The following is an 18,057-nucleotide window of genomic DNA, read 5'->3' on the forward strand; positions in this document are numbered from 1 at the left end:
TCCTCATTGCTATTTTAAAGAAATTCTGCTTTATTGTTATATTTTCAGTTTGATCCAACAGCTTTTTTAATAGTATGTTTTTTAAAAATTTCCAGATGTGAAGTCTTTTTTATTTAAAAAAAAAAGGCTTTTAATTTTATTTCACTACAGTTAGGCAAATCTGTTTTCACTAATCCTATTCTTTGGAATTCATTGAGGTTTTACTATTTGTGGCTTAATATATGGTTAGTTTTCATGAGTGTTTCATGTACTCTTAAATATAAAGCATATTCTTTTTTATATTTGAGTTCTCATTTTTACACAGACTATTAAATAGGTCGGTTCTGTCTTCTTTCTTTCTTGAACTGAGAGAACTGTGTTACTGTCCCATTTTATTAATTTGTTACTCTCACTTCTTATATCTCTTAGAGTTTCTGTTTTATGAACATTTGTTGCTAAAGTTTTGGGTATTATATTTTGGGTATAATATATATTACATCTATATCTTGAACTGTAGTTTTTAGCATAGAATATACAGGTTATAAGAATAAAGCTCAATTTATTTTCTGTTTTGTTTTCCATGATGAATGGTGGTTTTTGTTGTTTTGTTTTTGGCTGTTTTGCTGAGAAGTCAGTCTTAAGTGAATTTCTCCTTAATCATAGATTAAAACTGCTGTAAAGGACTTTGGTAGCATATATAGATGAGAGATCTTAGGTTATTAGGCAAACTGCACTTTAGATCTGCTATAGACAGTTTGATATTTTTGTTGAATTTTCTAAATTTTTCTAGGGAAATAGTCTACCTCTGCATACATTAATCTGCTTACTTGCTTAAGCTTTTTGAATTAAATTACTTAGCAATTCAGTTTGTTACCCTAGAGGAGAAGTTTAATTTATATGTATCAGGTGTTTTCCATTTCTCATCTTTAGCTTTTTACCAAGTAGCACAAAAGTCAACAGGAAGAGACATCTTGGTCAGGAGTGTAAAAACAGGAAGGAGGAAGTGTATTGCAAATCTGTGTTAGCTGATTATCAATTCAGATTTCACCATAAAGGATGTCCATTAACGATCATCGTTGTGCTGTGTTGTTAACCAGAATTTCAGTGAGTGTTAATGTCAGTATTACAGAATGTCAGTCCTAGTTATAGGAAGTAATGTTAAGGAACAGACTGCACTAGGCCCTTTCCTAAGCATGGAAACAGGATACTATTAGTGAGAGCAAGTTCGAGAAATTGCACATAGAGGAAAACAAGGCAAGTAAAATATAACATCAAAAATATAGAGAAAATCATCTTTATTTTTTGCCTGTGTTTGATCTTGATGCTTTGATTGGTTGTATGATCCTTTAAAATATGAGTGTGTCCTTTTTTTAAAAAAATTAGGATATGTCAGCTCTGTCATTTAAAATACTGTTTGACAGAATACTTTCAACTGAATTAAAGGAAGCACCTGGACATTATTTACTAAAGTGTTCTAAGAGCGCATGTAGCAAACTAGATAAAATATTTAATGGGAAAAGTGAATATTTTGTGAACAAGAAATCTTTTTTAGCATTCTTTGGTGAAAGAAGTTAAATTCTGTTTATATATTTCTATGTTTATACACTCCTGGAGTTGCTTAAAGTTCTGTTACTCTGTAGCTACAAGATACCTACTTGATTTAGATACCCAACAGTGGTATTTTAGGATATTTAACTTATCCTGAGTTCTTTACTTGGCCATGTAATATTGTGGAAGTTTTAAAGAAATTAAAAGTGTTGTATAAAAGCTAGATGGCATTATATTATTATTGTTTTTTTATTCTTACTCTAGAGGCCTGTTTGACATTTTCTTTTCCACAAACATCTGTTTACTTAAACTGCGCCTTTATTTCTGAATTATTTTGAAATAAATACTCTTCCCAGCATTTTATATATCATGGCACAAATAGAAAGTTAGAATGAGGGTTGAGATGACTGTTATTGTGGTATGCCTGTAACCTATTCATTTGGGAGATGCTCTAATATGTTAGTCAGATAAGGGGGTTTGTCAACTCCTCGTAACTGTAAGAAGTTGTGTGTGTAGGTGTGTACCTGCATGTATGTCTTAGTTAAGGATTTTTTGTTTTAGTTTTAAGTACCAAACCAACTTGAATTAACTTAAAAAGAATGAAAAGAAAAAAAATAGAAAGTTACTGGGTATCCCACAGAAATACTTCTCACAAGACTGGAACAAAGAAGTAAAAGACCATATTTCTTTCTGTTTCTCCATGCTTCACTCTGTCTTCCTTATTCTCTGAGGTCTGGCCTTCTCTGCTTCTCTTTGCCCTTCAGGAGGATGACCACATACAGCTTCCGTATGTCATAAGCTGACTGTTTCTGAATTCTGCTTCAAAATTCCTGAAAGAACGTGTCTGACTGAACTAACTCAGTTCACCTCTGGTGCAGTGCAGTGTGATGAGAAGAGGTTGTACTGCTCGTCCAGCCTTGCGAATGCTCAGTAGTTTTCAGAGACAAAGAATACATGCAGTTGTGTTTGTGCACTTTTCTAGGAGAAGATCTGTTAACTTTTATTAAAATCAGAGAAGGGTCTTGCTACTTCCAGACCCCTGCCTAGAGAAAAATTAATAACTACTCCTAAGAGTTAGAATAGAATTCCCACCGTGTTCAGCAGGTATCCTTTGTATCAGTTAAACTGTTTGTCTTTTTCACAAGGCTGTCTTTTTTTCCTGGCTGTGTCTATCATGATTGAATTCCTTCCTCCTTATTTCTCCACTTACTCAATTTCCTACCTATCACGGAATTCCCTTCTTAGGTCATATTTCCTTTATGAAATCTTGGCATCTCAGAGCACTGCATTCTTTGTGGAGGTATATAACTATATATACACACACACATACACACATACATGTTTATTTTCTGTGTCTGAATTCTTATAGCATGGATTTTTAAGAATGCTACACCGTGTTATTTAGTTGTATGTCTTAATATGTATATTTTATTTCTTTCTTGTATGGCTGTGTTGCACAGCTTTCAGGATCTTAGTTCCCCAACCAGGGGTTGAATCTGGGCCATCTAGTCAAAAGTATTCAGCCCTAACTGCTGGACCATAGGGAATTCCCTGTATACTTTAAGTAAATGTCTTAAATTTAGGCCTAATCTAATAGTCGGTGAGGCCTGTTATTGTCGTGCATCCCTGATTAGTTCCAACTCTGTTACATAGCATAATGCCATGGGTACAATAGACTCTCAGTAAATACTTTTTGCATTGAATTAATGAAAAACAAGAACCTTCATTATAGAAAACTTGAATATATAGAATAGGAGAAAAAAATCACTTTTTCCCTACTGCTTAAGGATAATCAAAACTCTAGTCATTTTTAATATTAGAAACAACATGCTACTTGTTGAATATTTATTGGTTATGATATTCAGCATTTTAAATGTTGAATTTTATTAAATGGTTGATAATGAAGTTTAATTCTCTGTTTGATTGTCTTCTAATTGTTGCACATTTAGGTGGTTCTTATTTTTTTGTGAAATAAAATAATTTCTTAGGATCTTTGTTCCTGGAAGTGAAAATAATCAAGTAGTAAATAATAGGTAATAGGGCTTCCCAGATGGCTCAGTGGTAAAGAATGCACCTGCCAGTAAAGGAGATGCAGGGGATACAGATTCGATCCCTGGGTCAGGAAGATCCTCTGGAGTAGGAAATGGCAACCTGTTCCAGTATTCTTGCCTGGAAAGCACGACTGAATGACTGAGCACACAGACACACACAAATAATATGTAACAGCTAACATTTTTGAGTATTTACTATATGCCACTGTTTAAAAAACTTGTTTATGTTATTTCATTTAATCTTCATAAGAAGCAAATGAGGTACCCATTTTGCAGATGAAGAAACTGAGGTAGAGATAGATTAGGTCATTTACTCTAGGTACTTAGTAAGTGGTGAGCTAGATATAGAACATAGGCTATTTGGCTTCTGAACCTTTGCCTTCTGGCTTAGATTATCAAATAATGAAAGCTGCAATATAAAAACAATTAAATTTTAACTAAAAAATGTTTAGAAGGGAAGAAGGGGAAAAAGGGAAGAAGGTTTATATTAAGATTGGAAACAGTATGGAATGTGACCAGAACTATACTCAGGAAGGGAGGATCCTCTCTCTTAAACTTGTACTGAGTCAGATATAGGTTCTTTATTCCTCTGTGTTCCAAAATACAGGCCTCCAGTAGCTTTAGTAAGACTAGTTTCTGGTTTGTTCTCTCCAGGACTGGAAACCACTTGATGCAAGAAAGATTACTGACCTTTTTACCCTTGTCAGGCCCTTTTTCAGTTCTGAATGATGAAAAAACAAGACACCATCTTTCTCTGCCTTCTCTTTTTTCATCATTTCTATCCTCATTCATTCATTCCTGTAGTAAAAAGAACATAAATCAGGTTTGTTTTTAGCCTTTCTTAGTAGAAGGGCTAGTTCTTTTCAGTTTGGTAGACTAGGCCTAATAGAATCCATGCATAATGGTTTGTTTGTTGTTTTGTTTTCTGTTTTTGCATGCCTGGATGTGAACGCAGGCCACTATTCTTTGTGTGGTTTGTGAAGAGAGTGTGTGTATGTGTTGTTGTTGTTTGAGTATTGCCAACTTCATTTTAAAGGAGCTTAATTTCAAGAGAATTCATTAATAGAGGCATTGCCATAGTAATAAGAAAGAAAGTCTGGAAATGTGTAATGAATATGTTACTGACATATTTAAGATAAAGAATTTCATCTACTGAATGGTGATTTTTTTTTGCAGTGAGCTCCTTTTCTGTTTTGTGCAATATCCTCTAACACTCCTTGTGAGTTCAAGACTTGAATTGTATACTTGGCTCTGGCCTTTTGTAGCACCTGCTGTTGAGCAAATCCTTTAGTTTCTCTGAGCCTCATTTCCTTCATCTGTGAGGCAGAGATAAAACCAGTTGCCCTGTCTGCTTCCCTAGGGTTCTTGGGATCAAATACAAGATGTATGCAAAATTGCTTTGTGGATTGCAAAGCACCAGTACAAATGTAAAAGATTATTTTTATTTTTAATTTTGTTAATTTATATTCTGCTTTTGAGTGGACACAGAATTGCTCTTCTCAACCTCTTCTCTCCATTTTTTCTTCTAAGCTGTGAAATGACCAGCAGAAGTGGACTTTGTGGTCAGGATAAATAGTAGGGGTTAAGATCAGGCTTGTATCAGGATTACCATCTTTATCTTTTCTTCCACATTATTTCTCAATTGCATTTATTTGGCACAGTGTCTTTTGAAAAATGCATTATAAAAATTAAGTATGTATTAATATATTTATTTTTAAAGTGCATAATTTTGGAATCCTTTCTTCGATAGCTCACATGAAATTCATTTGCATCAGACTTTCATTTTTAATATTTTCTGCAGTTTGGTAAAGTTCTTTTTTTTACTTCAGGATATACTTACATCTTTTCCAGGACCTCCAAAACTTATTTTTTAAACATTAACTTGACTTGACATGTTTTTTCCCATAAAATACTTATGTTGTATAGTTCAGAGGTAGTTTTAAAAACTCAAATCTGTTAGAAATTTTCGATTGTTTTTCATTCAGTAATTTTAGCATTATCCTCATATATAAGACACTTGTTTATCATGAGAAAATAATAAAAATTGTCTATTTGTGGATTTTTCCAAATCTGGTGGAGAAGATAAGTGAAATAAATTTTCATTTATATTTGACTGATACTTAGTTTTTTTAGATCTTAACTTATGAATCAGTGCTAATTTCCCATCAGTTTTCAATATAATATATAAATTCTTACGTATTTACTACAAATGCAAACAGTGACTTTAAGGTGACCTTTAATTTCTGTGTGTTCTTTTAATATCCGAGTGCCTATGATATATCAGGCACCATATAATCTATAAAAGTTTATCCTACACTAGATTGTCCATACTTCCCATAGGAACTTGGAGTTGCCAGAAAATTTTTATGGTGGTTATGGTTCTGTTCTGTTATTTTTAAAATTAAACAGTTTTAAAATTCAAGTATAATTGATTTCCAATATTGTGTTAAGTTTCAGGTATATAATAAAGTGATTAGTTATATATATATATATTTTCACATTATTTTCCATTATATGTTATTATCAGATATTGAATATAGTTCTCTGTGTTATACAGTAAATCCTTGTTTCTTACCTGTTTTATATATAATAGTTTGTATCTTCAATTCCATACTCCAAATTTATCTTTCTCCCCCTTCCTTTTCCCTTTTAGTAACCTTACGTTTGTTTTCTATGTCTGTGACTTTATTTGTTTTGTATATAAATTCATTTGTTTTTTTTAGATTCCACATATAAGTGATATATACTATTTATCTTTCTCTATCTTCATTTAGTGTGATAACCTCTAGGTCCATTCATGTTGCTGGAAATGGCAATATTTCATTCTTATGACTAATATTTCATTGTATATGTTATATACACAACATCTTCTTAAACCAGTGGTCTGTTGATGGGCACTTGGGTTGTTCCCATGTTTTGGCTATTGTAAATAATGCTGCTGTGAACATTGAGGTGCGTGTATCTTTTGAATTAGAGTTTTCTGTCTTTTCTGGCTGTATGCCCAGGAGTGGGATTGCTAGATCACTTGGTAGCTCTATTTTAGTTTTTTTTTTTTTTTTTTTTTTCTATTTTCGTTCTTTAAGCAGTCTCCATAATGTTCTCCATAGTGGTTGCTCCCAATTTACATTACCATCAACAGTGTAAGAGGGTTCCCTTTTTTCCACACCCTCTCCAGCATTTATTGTTTGTAGACATTTTGATGACAGACATTCTGACTAGTGATATACTTCATTGTGGTTTTGATGTGCATTTCTCTAATAGTTAGCAGTGTTGAACATTTTTTTCATGTGATTATTGGCCATCTGTATTTCTTCTTTGGAGAAATACTTATTTGGGTCTTTTGCCCGTTTTTTGATTGTTTTTTTTTTTTTCATTTTTTAAAAAATTTAATTTTATTTTTTAACTTTATAATATTGTATTGGTTTTGCCATATATCAACATGCATCCGCCACAGGTATACACATGTTCCCCATCCTGAACCCTCCTCCCTCCTCCCTCCCTATACCATCCCTCTGGGTCGTCCCAGTGCACCAGCCCCAAGCATCCAGTATCGTGCATCGAACCTGGACTGGCGACTCGTTTCATATATGATATTATACATGTTTCAATGCCATTCTCCCAAATCATCCCACCCTCTCCCTCTCCCACAGAGTCCAAAAGACTGTTCTATACATCAGTGTCTCTTTTGCTGTCTCGTATACAAGGTTGTTTTTTTTTTTATATTGAGTTGTATATTTTAGATACTAGCCCCTTGTCGATTGCATCATTTGCAAATATCTTCTCCCATTTCATAGTTTGTCTTTTCATTTTGCTGATGGTTTCCTTTGCTGTGCAGAAGCTTTTAAGTTTGATTAGGTTCCATTTGTTTATCGGAGAAGGCAATGGCACCCCACTCCAGTACTCTTGCCTGGAAAATCCCATGGACGACGGAGCCTGGTAGGCTGCAGTCCATGGGGTCGCGGAGAGTCAGACACGACTGAGCAACTTCACTTGCACTTTTCACTTTCATGCATTGGAGAAGGAAATGGCAACCCACTCCAGTGTTCCTGCCTGGAGAATCCCAGGGACGGTGGAGCGTGATGGGCTGCCGTCTATGGGGTCACACAGAGTCGGACACGACTGAAGCGACTTAGCAGCAGCAGCATTTGTTTATATTTATTTTTATTTCTTTTGCCTTGAAAGGCTGATCCAAGAAAATACTGCTACGTTTTAAATGTGAGAATATTTTCCCTGAGTTTTCTTCTAGGAGATTTATGAGTATCGTGTCTTATAGTTAGGTTTTAAACCATTGTGAGTTTATTTTTATATGTGATGTGAGGGAGTCTTTGTTCTAATTTAATTGATTTACATGTGGCTGTCCCGCTTTCCCAACACTATTTGCTAAAGAGACTGCTTTTTTTTCCATTGTATATTCTTGCCTCCTTTATCATAGATTAATTGATTGTAGGTGTGTGGGTTTATTTCTTGCCTCTCTATTCATTTGTCTGTTTTTGTTCTTCTGTTTTGAACCATTATATTAAAGCAGTAGATAACAGGATAAAGTAGATTCAGAAAAGGAGGAAATATTATTTTTATTTTGATTTCATAGTACTTAGTTGTTAATTAAGTTGAATGTTAGATTCATACCATATTTTGATGCAACAGTGAAAAGAAATATATTGGATTTCTAGAGATTACTTTTAGGTGAAGAGTGCCCTCTAGTGAACCTTTTCTGTTAATTAAGATGCAGTTCTTTGCATCCTCACAGCACTTATGAACTGAGTATGGAAGTGGAAGACACCTTCAGTTCTCAAGGAATTTAGAAAATAAAACATGCAATAAGTTATTGGAGAATAAATTTGATATATTATACAAGTAAATAAAAGTGTATTATAGACTGTATATAATAGCGCTGGGAAAATTCTAGGTCATGGAAAGTGAAGTCGCTCCATTGTATCTGACTCTTTGCTATCCAATGGACCGTAACCTACCAGCCTCCTCTGTCCATGGGATTTTCCAGGCAAGAGTACTGGAGTCGGTTGCCTTTTCCTTCTCCAGGGGATCTTCCCAACCCAGGGATCAAACCCAGGTCTCCTGCACTGCAGGCAGACACTTTACCATCTGAGCCACCAGGGAAGCAGGAGGTCATGGGACAGTTATTATTCAGTATTCATGAAAGTATCCCAGAGGAACTAGCTTGAGGTGAATTTTGAAGGAAGTTTAAGATTGAGGCATATTGTAGGGAGAAGCATCCTGGGTTGGAAAAAGAAGTTAAGGACAGTGCCAAAAAGGATTAGTGCCAAAAGGAAAAAAGAAATAGTGAAAAAAGGAATTATTCTAGAAAATATTTGAATTTAATTCTGTTTTAGATACTTTATACAGATGTCCAAACAGATTGTTCTTGTACTTGAAAACTTTTGTAAAAGACTGAAGACAGATTCCTCTACAGTTGTGTCTTGGGGCCTTTAATGTGGCTGCAGTCAGATATTGGTTGCTAGTTGGGCCAAAATCAGCTGAGGCCCAGCTGGGCTAGACAGCTGTGTTGGCTCGCTCACGCTGCTGGCGGTTGGGGTGGCTGTCATTTGGGCATGCCCACATGTGGCCCCTTCAGAATGTCATTGTTAGGATTGTTAGATTTCTTACGTGATGGATAGTTTTCTCCAGAGTGTGTGTGCAAGTTGCATGGCTTCTTTCTAGCTTCTGGAATCACATATTATTACCTGAGTTATGTTCTATTGGTTGAAGTTATCATAAACCTGTCCAAATTCAAAGGAAGGGGATATAGACCCTACCTCTCAATGGAAGGTGTGTTAAAGAATTTTGGAACCATGTTATAAAACTATATTTCCTTTCCTGCCCCCTTGGAGAGTTAGGCTCAGTGCAGATAAATGTTAATGATTTAGGGAGCAGCTGCCCTCTGTATTAATGTTACCTGTGCCATGCCTGTTTTGTGCACTTAGTTTTCAGTTTCTGTTGTACATGGCTGGTGTTTGATGAATATTATTAGAATTCTCCTTTATCTTTATCCTGCTGTTAATGTTTTTTTATCTGTTTCCCTTCTTAATTCCACCTGGATTACAAAGAATCAGGGAAAGTTATGGGAAAGTTGTTATTCATGTTAGATATATTTGATGAAATGGTTGGAAAAATGTTGAGTGCTAACATTTAGCATGGTACCTTATATTGACTATTTTCTTTCTTGCTGTTCTAAATTGCTAAGTGACTGTAGTATAAATTTTTTTCCCCCAAGATAGAGTGGTACTTTGAGCAATCCTTTTTTGTATTTAAGATAGGGACATGGTGTCTTTGCTATTCGTTGTTTTTTTTGAAAAAAGAATTCCAGATCATGTGACTTTGTGTAAAAGAGGCTTTTCTCCTCAATGATAACTCACTTGCTATTGTGGAATATTTTAGCTCATTGTTTCTCAAATGGATATTACTGGAATTTTGGGTACCTTAAATGTTTCTAAAGGCTGTTGAAGAGAGTTGCAGTGTTTCAAGTCCGCATTTCTGACTCTGGCTGCAGGTTTTTCAAGTGGGTTATAAACTGGCTTTGAAGAGACTGCTCCACTGAAAAATAAGATTACATTTCCAATTTACATAGCCTAAGATTACCAAAACCATGCCCTTTGGGTAAGAGTACTTCAGTGTATCTTCTCCTAGTTTCCAGGATCCATACAGTGGACACACAGAACTGCTGATGAGACAAAGTCAAATCTCACTGGTGTTTAACCGCCCTTTTATACTTGGGGCTTACATATACCCCATTCTGAAAGAACCTACACTAGTAATTCAGCATGTGCTTCTATAAAAGAAATATTTTTGAATCTTGGCCTGAAATTAATTGCCAGATGATTGGTGTGTTGCATGACCAATTGCTGAATTTACCAAATTTGCTGATATACCAAAAACCTGTTTTTAAAACTATTTTTGAGATTGATAGCAAGTAACTTGTATTGGATAGGAATTGGATAGGATGGTTTTAATAGCTTTTGAAAATTTCTGGTCAGTTTTTCTGTATTATGTTTACCATTGTCTTCACAGCAGCATTTTTAGGAATGCTTAATTTGTCCAAAGCTGATAATCATAAGGTGGTTAATTTTCATAAATATGTTTAATATTAGAAAAGTATATTTTATAGTTATTAATAGTAACCAAAATTTCAGTACTAATCAGTTTGGTTGGTACTTAGAACATGAAAAACATTCAATATAAATATGAAATTGCTGAAAAAGTATCATAAATAATCTCATTAATATGAAATGCCAAATCTTGAATACTAATTACTAGAAATACAAAATTGACTCATATTTTAGAAATTAAACTTGATATGCCATTTGAAACATTGGTGCGAGAACAGAAAAATGCCTGTGGACTGGAAAAATATAGAATGGTCAAAAGTATGCAAAAGCAATTTTTTATTACTAGAAATTTTAAAAAATCATTTCTCAGGAAACAAATAGATTTCCTTTACAGTTAGTGATATAATCTTTTTTTCAGTGAAGATACAATGAAAGAAAAAGATACTGAGAACAGTATAAGGGTCTTTTTTTATGCTTTTTGACAAAAAACCCCTAATGTTACTAGTAATAAGAAGAGTTCTTTTTCACACAGTACCTTGTGACTGTTGTTTTTCTTCAGAAAGATGTTTTCCTAAAAAAATAGTGAATTGATAACAGAATGTAACATCTATCCAAAAAATCAAAGTAGCTTGAATGCCTCTGTTAGGACATTTGATTTGATGATACAAATGTTAATTTTCAAAGAACTAGTTTTAACATTTAAATGACATGTTTTCTTATATTTATTTTATTACCACTAGGTGGAGCCCTATACATACAATTCAAGAAGGCATTTCAGAAGTATCATTTATTTACTAGTTTAAATTCTATAAGTCTAATAAATCGGGTGATCAAATACTAAGAGATAACTCATATTTCCACACTTTGGTATAGGTTAGATATAATGAAGATGGAAAGTGTGTACCAAAAAATTGTTTTTCAGCTATGTTTTTAAAACATAGCTTTTTAAAAATGACATATATAGGAATGCTTTTATGCATTCCTAGTTGCTAGTTAAAAATATGTAAATAAAATCATAGTGTAGCAGAGTCTATCTTTGTTTTTCTTCGCAAAGTTTTAAAGTCATCTCTTTTAAATTGATTTCATATCTGCATTTTTGTCTGACTAGCATTACATTTTGTCAGAAGTTAGATTTTATTGTGCTAAGCTTTTGGAAGTGATGACAGGACTCTTATACTGAAGTCATTATCTATATATGGAGCACTAAGTTGCAACCGTAGTGGATGAGGGTAGTGGAAAATTTACTGACTTTCTAATGTTCACTCTTTCTGGGTTTGTCATATCTGTATTTATTTATAGGAACTTGATTAGGTTTGCCAAGAGACATTATAAAATCCTGGAGACATTTTGAAAGAAGAAAAGCTTATTTTCATTAACATTGTATACTGCTTGAAAATTTAGAACAGCAGTATATCTAGCACACTCATTAGATGGATACAACTGCTTAACCAGTTTAGGATTTGGAGAATGAATAATGCTGAATGGTATTTCCTTCTTGCCCTGTAAGTGAAAATTTCAAAGAATGGTAACTATCATTCAAAAACATAAAAAGGAAAAAGAAAAATATGTTTTTCAGAGCCCCTTCAGCTGAGGTCAGCCAAGTACCGGGCCCTCAGTTTTCTCTTCATACTTTGTTCCTCCTTATTTTCTTGCGTTTGTAATTTAATACTGCCTAACAATTAGCTATGCCTCACTTCTCATCCCCTTTTTCTGTTCATCAGATGATTTTACCTGATGGGTGCACCAGTGCACATCAGGGATTCCCTACTGAGTCGTTCTCAATTGTTGATCTTCAAAGGTGATCTGGTTAGTTTCTATGCTGCTAACTTCTCTGCATTCTCATGGTGCTTATCACCATTTCTGACTGGAGAGGCTGTCTAAAACAATGGTTAAGAGCACTGGGCTTCTGGAGAATCCCAGGGACGGCAGACCCTGGTAGGCTGCCGTCTATGGGGTTGCACAGAGTTGGACACAACTGAGGCGACTTAGCAGCAGCAGCAGCAGACCTAAGGTTAAATATTGATCCCACTACTCTGTGATTTTGGACTTAAAATCTTAATATTTCCAAACTACATTTGTAAAATGGGATGCTGACAGTATCTATAGCATCATTAAGCTGTAGTAAATCCCTTAATAGTGAGAACATGGTCGTGTGTAACTGTTTTTTTTTTTTTTTTTTGGCTATCTTTACCACCTTAAGCCAGAAGCGGAATATGACTCCTCTTTAGTCCACTACGGAGAAGGCATGGCACCCCACTCCAGTACTCTTGCCTGGAAAATCCCATGGATGGAGGAGCCTGGTAGGCTGTAGTCCATGGGGTCGCTAAGAGTCGGACACGACTGAGCGACTTCACTTTCACTTTTCACTTTCACGCATTGAAAAAGGAAATGGCAACCCACTCCAGTGTTCTTGCCTGGAGAATCCCAGGGACGGGGGAGCCTGGTGGGCTTCCGTCTATGGGGTCGCACAGAGTCGGACACGACTGAAACGACTTAGCAGCAGCAGCAGCAGCAGCAGCAGTTAGTCCACCAAGTCTCTGGGGGAAATTGCTGCTGCTTCTCTCCATATCTGTCTCCTACACCTTCTTTCCAGATTATCTGTAATTAAGCATAGATTCCTTCAGAGAAAAGAGTGGTAATTCTTGCTGTGTGAAAATTCTTAAAGTAAAAATTGCTTTTCTTTTCTTCCTTTTCCCAGTGTTCTTATACATATCCACCTTTTCTCCCTTCCTGTCTCTATTCACTTAGCTATTTGTTATTGGCTTTATTAGCACACATTTAGAGCAGTTCCCTGGTGGCTCAGATGGTAAAGCATCTGCCTGCCATGTGGGAGACCTGGGATCAATCCCTGGGTTGGGAAGATCCTCTGGAGAAGGAAATGGCACCCCACTCCAGTACTCTTGCCTGGAAAATCCCATGGACGGAGGAGCCTGGTAGGCTGCAGTCCATGGGGTCACTAAGAGTCGGACACGACTGAGCGACTTCACTTTCACTTTTTTACTGTCAGAGTAGTTATTTCTTACTATTCATCACAGTGGGTAGAGAGTTAAATCAACTACATGTATTGATTAATGCCTTTGTGAGTACTTGTGTTTGGTTAGGTTTGTGCTGCAACTATTAAATTGAGAAAGACAGAACTATGAACTTTCTAGGGTTCTTTTCAGGACCTGAGAATATCAAAGACCTGAGAACTCGGATGAAGTTTGCATTCTGGCACTTGCTTGATCCCTCAATACTTTCTTTAAATGTAACGGATTTCTGTGATTTAGAACATTTCTTTATCTTGACTTCTGATTTCTGTGTACTCTGCTCAGAATGATCTCATTGATACGGATTGTGGTTGATACAAGTGGTTGTATCAGCTTGGGATGCAGTTTGTATTCAGGAGTAGATAGTTACCAAGGATCAGGAAAGATTAAGACTTATCAGTAGGCAGATCGAGACCTACTCTTCTCATTCACAATACTAATTCTTTAATTTTTTTTAATTTCCTGTATTGGGATTTACAGTTCTATTCTAATAGCGCAAAGCATGGAATGTGAATAGTGCACCCATTTCAGGCTTTGATTTTCTGTTAATGGAGAATAGGTATAACATATGTCCTGATACTGTTTTTCTACATTCTAATAACATCAGTAGGAAAAAAAGTGTTCACCTGCTATAATAATTATACTGCTATTAAATATATTAATATATATGCTGTAATACATGTATTTTACCCATTGTTGTTGTTCAGTCGCTCAGTCCTGTCAGTCCTGTCCAGCTCTTTGCGACCCCATGGACTGCAGCACTCAAGGCTTCTCTGTCCGTCACTCCCAGAGCTTGCTCAGACTCATGTCCATGGAGTTGATGATGCCATCCAGCCATCTTGTCCTCTGTCGACCCCTTCTCCTCCCAGCATCAGGGTCTTTTCTGATGAATCGGCTTGTCTCGTCAGGTGGCCAAAGTGTTGGAGCTTCGGCTTCAGCATACCCATATATATGTATATAAATATCATATATCAGCATATATAACCATTTGTGTGTGTGTGTGTGTATACATATATATAAATAGATGCTATAAGAGATGCACAGGTAGTGTCCTGAATTACTATAAAATGACAGTAGTTTTGTTTTTAAAACTCTAGAGATTAAATTGGAAAAATACACTAAAGGGTACATTTAAAGACCTTTCTAAAATAAAATAGACTTCTGGGAAATAACCATTGTTTCTCTTCCATTTATATATTATTGTCATTTTTTAAAAGAGGTAACAGTATCACCTCACAAACTTTCCTTTGGAGGGACATTGTAGCAGGGCAGTCCTGAAATGTCTCTTGCTAGTTTTTTGCTACACTGCTACAGCAGTGATAGGGGAAAAAAAAAAAGAGCCAGTTTTTTCTGCATATTCTGTTTATTAACTGATATTTTGATTCAGATAAATATCAAGCTTTTATTAAAATACGTAAAAAATAATCTTAGAAAAGCTTATATATGTATAAGCTTATATATATAATATATATATATTACTTAAAGAAATGTAACACATGTTCACAATTATGAGATAAAAATTTGTTTATAGCATACCAAGGTCAGTTGGGGGCTTCTCAGGTGGTTCTAGTGGTAAAGAACCCACCTGCCAATGCAGGGGACGTAAGACTTGGGTTTGGATTTGATTTCTGGATGGGGAGGATCCCCTGAAGGAGGGCACAGCAGCCCCCTCCAGTATTCTTGCCTGGAGAATCCCATGAACAGAGGAGCCTGGTGCGCTACAGTCCATAGGGTTGCAAAGAGTAGGACAATACTGAAGCGACTTAGCATGCACGCAGGTCAGCTAACGCCAATTTTTCTTTGGGATAATGTTGTTAGTTTAATTAAGAGTTCTTGTTAGCTATGTATATTCATTGTAGGAAAAGCATGAGTTGGGAATGACATTGAACAAGTCATTTAGTATTTCTGGGCCTACTTCCTCATTTGTGAAAAGGAGGCAATGATATTTTCTGTGGTACAGTGTAAGAAACAAATGAAACATTAGACCTTAAAATTACAAAAGTCGCTATACAATTGCCAGGTGTTACTGGTAGTCAGCCCCTACAGCATGGATAATTGAGTGTTAGGTATTTGATATTGCTATCCATACATAATTGTTCGGCAGATGGTTCACTTATTTAACAGGGATTTGTTTGACTCTTACGTGCATTCTGTGATAGTAGCCTGTGTATTTTGAGTACTTGCTATGTGTCAGTTATTGTGCTAAGAATTTTTCATATGTTTGCTAATTTAATCCTTATAACTCTCTGATGTAGATACTTTTTTAATCCGTTTTATTTTTGAGAGAATTTGGATTCAGAGAATTTGTGTGGCTTATCTGAGGTTGAACAGCTACTAAGTGATGTTTTTAATTCCATCTATCCATTCGTCCATCTGTCTGTCTGTCAGTTCTTAGCATCTGCTACATTAGGGACTCTATTCTAGGGCTGGTTGTACAGCAGGGAGCAAAACAGACAAAAACTGTCTGCCTTCCTGCAGCTTACATTCCAGTGAGCAAAAATAAAAACTAGAAGTGTGAAGTAGAGTATATTAAATAGTGGTAAGAGTGATGCAGTAACAAAGTGAATTCCTTCATTTTAGAAAAAAAAAAAAAAGCAGGAAAGGGAATAGTGTGTGTGTGTGTGTGTTTATAATGTGGATATTGTAGCCAGAAAGGGCTTCATCAAGGAGACCAGAAAACCTGAGGGAGGCAGCCATGTGTGAGAAATGTGATCAGAAGAGGAAACAGCATGTGCAAAGGACAGGACAGGAGCGTGCTTGGTGCATTTCAGAACACAAGGAGGCCAGTGCTGCTGGCGTGGAGTAAGTACTAGGAGATGAGGTCACTGTGATAACATGGGGAGGATTACATAGGGCTTTACAGGCTGTTGTAAGAAAAAGGGTTTTGAGCAGAAGAAAGATACGGGGTTTGACTTTATTTTTAGTGGGATTATTTTGTCTACTTTGTTGAGTACAGACTGAAGGGAAATAAGGGTGGAATCAAGGAGACCGGTTAGGAAGCTGTCTGGAATAATCTAGGGAACACACATTGATGGCTTAGTCCAGGGTGATACCAGTGGGGAAGCAGTGAGATGTGTTTGGATTGTTTTAGTGGGGAGGCGAGAGAAAGAAGAGTCAAGAGTGATTTCAAGGTTTTTTGCCTCAACAACTAGAAGAATGGAGTTTACTAAGATGAGGGAAGGCCATGGGAGGACCAGGGTTTGGGAAAGAAGATAGGAATTCATTTTGGCCATAGTTGATATGCTTATCATACATCTGATTGGAGAGATGCATGAGTATGAAGGTCGAAGGAGAGGTCAGGACCAGAAATACAAATTTGGAAAGTGTCAGTGTTTATATAGTGTTTGGGCTTCCCTGATAGCTCAGTCGGTAAAGAATACGTCTGCAGCGCAGGAGACCCTTGTTCGATTCCTGGGTTGGGAAGAGCCCCTGGAGAAGGGGTAGGCTATCCACTCCAGTATTCTTGGGCTTCCCTTGTGGCTCAGCTGGTAAAGAATCCACCTGCAATCTGGGAGACCTGGGGTCAATCCCTGGGTTGGGAAGATGCTCTCGAGAAGGGAAAGGCTACCCACTCCAGTATTCTGGCCAAGAGAATTCCATGGACTTATAATCCATGGGGTCGCAAAGAGTCAGACAGGACTGAGTGACTTTCACTTTCACCTTCCATGTTTATAGAATTTAAAGTTAAGCCTAGAAGAGATTTAGACTGGCATAGGTAAAAAAGAGAAGACATCCAAGATCAGAGCCTAGTTCTAGCTCATTTCTTCACTTGGCATGGAAATAATTGCAAAAGACCTGCTGGAGGAAATGGGACTTGAACTGAACCTCAACAATGGGCAACAGATGGGGGGCACATTTTTGGAAGGTCCCCAAGATTGCTTTCAGGTTCATTAATTTTCTAGGAGGACTCATAGAATTTAGCAAAGCTGTTACACTCACAGTTACTATTTCCTATGACAAAAGGATATAGATTAACAACAAGCAAAGGCAGGTCAGGCGGGGTCTAGGAGAGTTCCAGCGGGGAGCTCCAGTTGTCTTTTCCTCCGGGAGTCATGTGGACAGCACTAATTTCCCCCAGTGATGATGCATGGTAACACATATGGAGTATTATTAACCAGAGAAGCTCTCCCAAGCTATGGTGTCCAGGGTTTTTCCTGGGGGTTGATTCCATAGACACGGCTGACTGCTTGAATTGCTGACCTTAGTCTTCAGCCCCTCCAGAACTCATCGCATGTGGCCCCTTGCCCCCATTAACTGTAAATCACATTGTAAGTCATATTGTTGTTCAATTGCTAAACCATTTCTGACTCTTTGCGGCCCCATGGACTATAGCATGCCAGCCTCCTCTGTCCTCCACTGTCTCCCGGAGTTTGCTCAAATTTGTGTCCA

General features: G+C 36.4%; 1 protein-coding gene across 7 annotated transcripts in view; it reads left to right on the top strand.

The window, feature by feature from the left end:
• The window catches only part of EXOC6 (exocyst complex component 6), a 177,389-nt gene that overhangs the window by 18,871 nt on the left and 140,461 nt on the right, over nt 1-18,057 (top strand). Inside the window, exon 1 of one of the 7 annotated variants that reach the window (XM_055560918.1) lies at nt 921-1,083. The exons of 5 other annotated variants lie outside the window; for them this stretch is intronic. The gene's annotated coding sequence lies outside the window, so the exon portion shown is untranslated. One more of the 7 variants, XM_055560917.1, reaches the window with a different exon arrangement.

Source organism: Bubalus kerabau, chromosome 22, assembly GCF_029407905.1.
Source record: "Bubalus kerabau isolate K-KA32 ecotype Philippines breed swamp buffalo chromosome 22, PCC_UOA_SB_1v2, whole genome shotgun sequence".
Classification (NCBI taxonomy): Eukaryota; Metazoa; Chordata; class Mammalia; order Artiodactyla; family Bovidae; genus Bubalus; species Bubalus kerabau.